The following is a 6,000-nucleotide window of genomic DNA, read 5'->3' on the forward strand; positions in this document are numbered from 1 at the left end:
ATATATGAATGTTTATTGTATTGTATTGAAAATATTAGGTAAGTATAATTCTTGTTACATGAGCTTATTAAGCACAAAGTGCTTACCCCGTTTCCTTTTCCCTGTTTTGTAGTGTTAAGAGCTCGAAGGTCGGATTTGGTTGGAGACACATCACACTATCAACCTCAGGACTTCGGTATATAAAGAAACTTTATTTTGGAAATCAATGGCATGTATAAGCTAATAAAGTAAATGATTCTATGAAATGAATGTAGAGTTAGCCATTGGTATGGTTAACAAACCTGGTTTTGAGTATGTGATGACGTTATTTTATAAATATACATGAATTTATCTTGAAATTATGTTGAATTGGATTGGTTGATTTGGATTGGTCTCGATATAATATTACAGGGAAGGTTAGATATCTGTAAAGGGATTATATTGAGTTTTCCTAAAAAAAAATTAATTCGTAAACTCCGGTAATACCTCGTACCCTATTTCGACAATAAATACGGGTAGAGGGTATTACATTTATTGGTATCAGAGCTACGGTTTAGCCGGTTCTAGGACCGATGTAGCAAATATGAGATTAGCTATACATGTCATTTAAATTATTATTAATAGTGTGATATCTCCTAACCATTTAAAATGTGTTTTTCTTATAGTAATGTCATCCGACCGAGCTCAATCTGAGGAAGCTGGGAGTCATGCTCCGGCTTCAGTACAAAGAGAAGAAACTAGCAGTAAAAGGCCCGAGACAGAGGGTCGAGGGGACGAGGCAAAAACAGCCTTCTTTCAAATGATGAATGAGTGGTTTAATCAATACTTAAGAACTAACCCTGTAGTGCAGCAAGTTCAAAGTCTCCCTTCTGCTCCTCCACTGATTCCCAAGATCCCACAAGGTACAGGTACTGAATCTGTCAGAAAAGGGAAAGCTCCAGTAGATAAAATTCAAAAATATGGGGCCGAAGAATTTCGAGCAGCAGTTGATGATGATTCCGAACGGGCTAAATTCTGGTTAGAAAACACTACTCGGGTTCTATAGGAATTATCTTGTACACCAGAAGAATGTTTGAAATGTGCCGTCTCACTGCTAGAAGACACAGCTTACCATTGGTGGAATACTAAAGCTTCAGTTGTTCCGAAAGAATAAATTACATGGGAATTCTTTCAGACCGAGTTCAGAAAAAAATATATCAGTCAGAGGTTTCTCGATCAGAAGAGAAAATAATTTCTTGAGTTGAAACAGGGTAACAGATCAGTATCTGAGTATGAAAGAGAATTTGTTCGATTGAGTAAATATGCTCGAGAATGGGTACAGTCAGAAGCTGAAATGTGCAAACGATTCGATGAAGGGTTGAATGAAGACATTAAACTACTGATCGGAATTCTTGAAATTCGAGAGTTTGCTACATTGGCAGAGAGAGCTTATAAAGCAGAATAATTGAACAAAGAAAAGAAAAACGCTCAAATTTTTAGTAAAAGACCGATGGGAAAATCCTAGTTTTCTTCTTCAAAGAAATTGAAGAAGTATCAGGATAGTTCTACTTCAGCCATTGGGTATTCGGGCAGAGAGCGAGGTTCTCAACGCACTAATCCAAGGCCTTGTACTCCATCAATGACCAGTGTTGGCAGTGTTGGCACTTCTAAACCGAGATGCCAGTACTGTAATAAAGCTCATTTTGGTGAATGTCGATTAAAGAGTGGGGCTTGTTACCGATATGGTTCTTTTGACCATTTCCTCAGAGATTGTCCAGAAAGGGGTGAAAAAGAAGCTGAACAAATATAGAAGCTGAGTAATCCAGTTTCGAGAGGTAGACCACCTCGACTATCCGGTAATGTCAGTGGTAGTCGAGGAGCTACAAAAGATACTGCAGGTAGGCCTGAGGCACGAGCACCTGCTAGGACATATGCCATTCATGCCAGAGAAGATGCCTTAGCACCCGATGTTATTACTGGTATATTTTTTACTTGATACTGATATTACTGCATTGATTGATCCTGGTTCTACGCATTCATATATATGTGTTAAACTTGCAATTATTAAAAATTTATCTGTTGAACCTACTGAATTTGTGGTTAAAGTCTCGAACCCCCTGGGCCAGTCTGTATTGGTGGATAAAATTTGTAAAAAATTGTCCACTAATGGTAAGGGGTTATTGTTTCCCGGTTGATTTGATGTTACTGCCATTTGATGAATTTGATGTGATATTGGGCATGGATTGGTTAACCCAGCATGATGCGGTAGTAAATTGTAGACAAAAATATATTGTGCTAAAATGTCAGAATGGTGAGTTGCTCCGGGTTAAATCTGATCAGACAGAGGGGTTATCTGATATGATTTCAGTAATAGCAGCACAGAGGTATGTCAAAAAAGGGTATGATGCTTACTTGGCTTATGTACTTGACACCAAAGTATCTGAGTCAAAAATACAGGCAGTTCCAGTGGTATGTGAATTTTCCGATGTGTTTCCAGAGAAATTACCAGGATTGCCACCAGAAAGAGAAGTGAAATTTTCTATAGATTTGATTCCAGGAACTACTCCGATTTCCATAGATCCGTATCGGATGGCTCCTACAGAATTAAAAGAGTTAAAGACACAGTTGCAAGAGCTTGTTGATAGAGGTTTTATTCGACCGACTCATTTACCTTGGGGTGCTCCGGTTCTGTTTGTGAAAAAGAAAGACGGGTCTTTGAGATTGTGTATCGACTACCGGCAACTTAATAAAGTAACCATAAAGAATAAGTACCCGTTACCCTGGATTTATGATTTATTTGATCAGCTGAAAGGTGCTACTGTGTTTTCATAGATTGATCTTCGATCAGGTTATTATCAGTTACGGGTAAAGGAGTCAGATGTGCCAAAAACAACCTTTAGAACCAGGTACGGGCATTATGAGTTTCTAGTTATGCCGTTTGGGCTAACTAATGCACCTGCAGTATTCATGGATTTGATGAACCGAATATTCAGACCGTACTTAGACATATTTGTAGTAGTATTTATTGATGATATTTTGGTTTATTCTCGGGATGAAGAAGAACATGCAGAACATTTGAGAATTGTGTTACAAATTTTACGAGAGAAGCAGTTATATGCTAAATTCAGTAAATGTGAATTTTGGTTCCGAGAAGTGGGTTTTCTTGGACACATTGTATCTGCCGAAGGCATCAGGGTAGATCCAAGTAAAATATCAGCTATTGTCAATTGGAATCCACCGAAGAATGTATCTGAAGTTAGAAGTTTCTTGGGTTTAGCTGGTTATTATCGGAGATTTGTATAGGGATTCTCTATGATAGCTTCTCCAATGACTCGATTATTGTAGAAAGATGTAAAGTTCGAGTGGACTGATGAATGTCAACAAAGTTTCAACCGATTGAAAGACCTATTAACGAAAGCACCTGTATTAGTGCAGCCTGAACCGGGTAAGGAATTTATTATTTACAGTGATGCCTTATTAAATGGTTTAGGTTGTGTTTTGATGCAAGAAGGTAAAGTAATAGCCTATGCTTCAAGACAACTTAAACCACATGAAAGAAATTACCCGGTACATGATCTTGAATTAGTTGCTATTGTATTTGCACTGAAGATATAGCGGCATTACTTGTACGGTGAGAAATGTCATATTTATACTGATTATAAAAGCTTGAAATATTTGATGACAGAAAGATTTGAATTTGAGATAGCGCGGGTGGCTTGAACTGATAAAGGACTATGATTTGATTATTGATTACCATCCGGGTAAAGCTAATGTTGTAGCTGATGCTTTGAGCCGGAAATATCTGTTTGCTTTACGAGCTATGAATACCCGGTTATCATTGACTAATGATGGTTCAATCCTAGCAGAATTAAGAGCTAAACCAACATTTTTACAGCAAATATGTGAAGCTTAGAAGAATGATGATAAGTTACAAGTTAAACGGGCACAATGTGAGTCAGGTAATGATTCTGAATTTCAAATTGATTCTGATGGTTGTTTATTATTCAGAGGTAGGGTATGTGTACCTCAGAATTCAGAGCTCATACAGAAGATTCTACGCGAGGCTCACAGTGATATTATGTCTGTACATCCGAGGAGTAATAAAATGTATAATGATCTGAAAAAGATGTACTGGTGGTCGATAATGAAACGTGATATCTCTGAGTTTGTATCAAGGTGTTTAATATGTTAGCAAGTTAAAGCTGAACATCAGGTACCTTCGGGGTTACTTCAGCCAATTACTATACCAGAATGGAAATGGGAAAGAATCACTATGGAATTTGTATCGGGGTTATCTTTGTCTTCGAGGAAAAAAGATGCTATTTGGGTGATTGTTGACCGATTAACAAAGTCAGCTCACTTTATTCCAGTACGTATGGATTATTCTTTAGATAAACTAGCTGAACTGTACATATCTGAGATTGTCAGGCTACATGGAGTGCCTGTCTCCATTATATCAGATAGAGATCCCTGAGTTACGTCTCGTTTCTGGGACAAATTGCAAGAAGCCTTGGGTACTCAGTTGTATTTCAGCACTGCATTTCATCCTCAGACAGATGGTCAATCTGAGCGTGTAATTCAAGTATTGGAAGATATGCTCCGATGTTGTATACTAGAGTTTGAAGGTAATTGGGAGAGGTATCTACCTTTGATTGAATTTGCTTAAAATAACAGTTATCAGTCTAGTATTAAAATGGCTCCGTATGAAGCTTTGTATGGTAGAAAATGTAGAACACCGTTATATTGGACAGAGCTTAGTGAAAGGAAGATACATGGGGTTGATTTGATCCGGGAAACAGAAGAAAAAGTAAATGTTATTCAGGATAGTCTAAAAGCAGCTTCCGATCGTCAAAAATCATATGCCGACCTTAAACGAAAAGAGATTGAATTTCAAGTCAGTGACAAGGTATTCCTGAAAGTGTCTCCTTGGAAGAAAGTCCTCTGATTCGGTCGAAAGGGTAAACTGAGTCCAAGATTTATCGGGCCTTATGAAATCATAGAAAGAATTGGACCGGTCGCTTATCGATTGACATTACCACCGGAACTTGATAGAATCCATAATGTTTTTCATGTATCTATGTTACGACGATATCGATCAGATCCTTCACATGTTATTTCTCTGACAGAAGTAGAGATTCAACCGGATATGACTTACAGTGAAGAACTGGTCAAGATATTGGCACGGGAGACAAAAGAGCTTAGAAATAAAAAGATAAATTTGGTGAAAGTATTGTGGCAAAAGCACGGGACTGAGGAAGCGACATGGGAACCGGAGGAGGCAATGAGGAAACAATACCCAAATCTCTTTACTGGTAAGATTTTCGAGGACGAAAATCCTAAAAGGGGCGGGGAGTTGTAATGGCCTAAATTCAAGGTTATCGGAATAGTGGTTTCGTAACCTCAAATTGATTTAAAGAGAAATTTATTTCAATATTTTTGCATGAAAATTGATATGATAGGAAAATCGTATGAAAATATTGATAGAAAAATTTTACCGATTTAGTGGTTAGATAGAAAAAGAAATTATTGAAGAAATTGGGTAAAAACAAGATATCGGGACCTCTATATTGCAAAACCGAATCGAAAATAATTTTATAAATATTTATGAAATGTTATTAGTGTGGTATTAAAATTTCGTTAGGAAATTTTAATGTTTGGGTAGTCAATTAAATGGAAAAGACTAAATTGTAATAGGTGTAAAAGTTGCTAGAATGATTAAATAGCTTAAGAGTCTAATGAGAAAGGATTTAAAAGACAATTAGACTCAAAATTTATTTGGGCTGGACGACAGAAAAATTGATAAATTAAGGGTAAAATTGGAATATTACAAAATTAACTAAATAAAGCTAGGACTAAATAGGAAATATCTAGATTTTTCTTCATTTCTCTTCAATTCCAGCAGCTAAAAACACCATAGGAGGATTTTCTAAGCTGGTATTTCATAATTTTTGCACCAAGTGAGTTAATCCTTGCCTTTTTCTTGTAATTTTTGTGTTTCTAAGGCTTTTACAACTAGGTCCTACTATTAAATTCATTAGTTTT

This window comes from Gossypium hirsutum, chromosome A10 (assembly GCF_007990345.1).
Source record: "Gossypium hirsutum isolate 1008001.06 chromosome A10, Gossypium_hirsutum_v2.1, whole genome shotgun sequence".
NCBI classification, from domain to species: domain Eukaryota; kingdom Viridiplantae; phylum Streptophyta; class Magnoliopsida; order Malvales; family Malvaceae; genus Gossypium; species Gossypium hirsutum.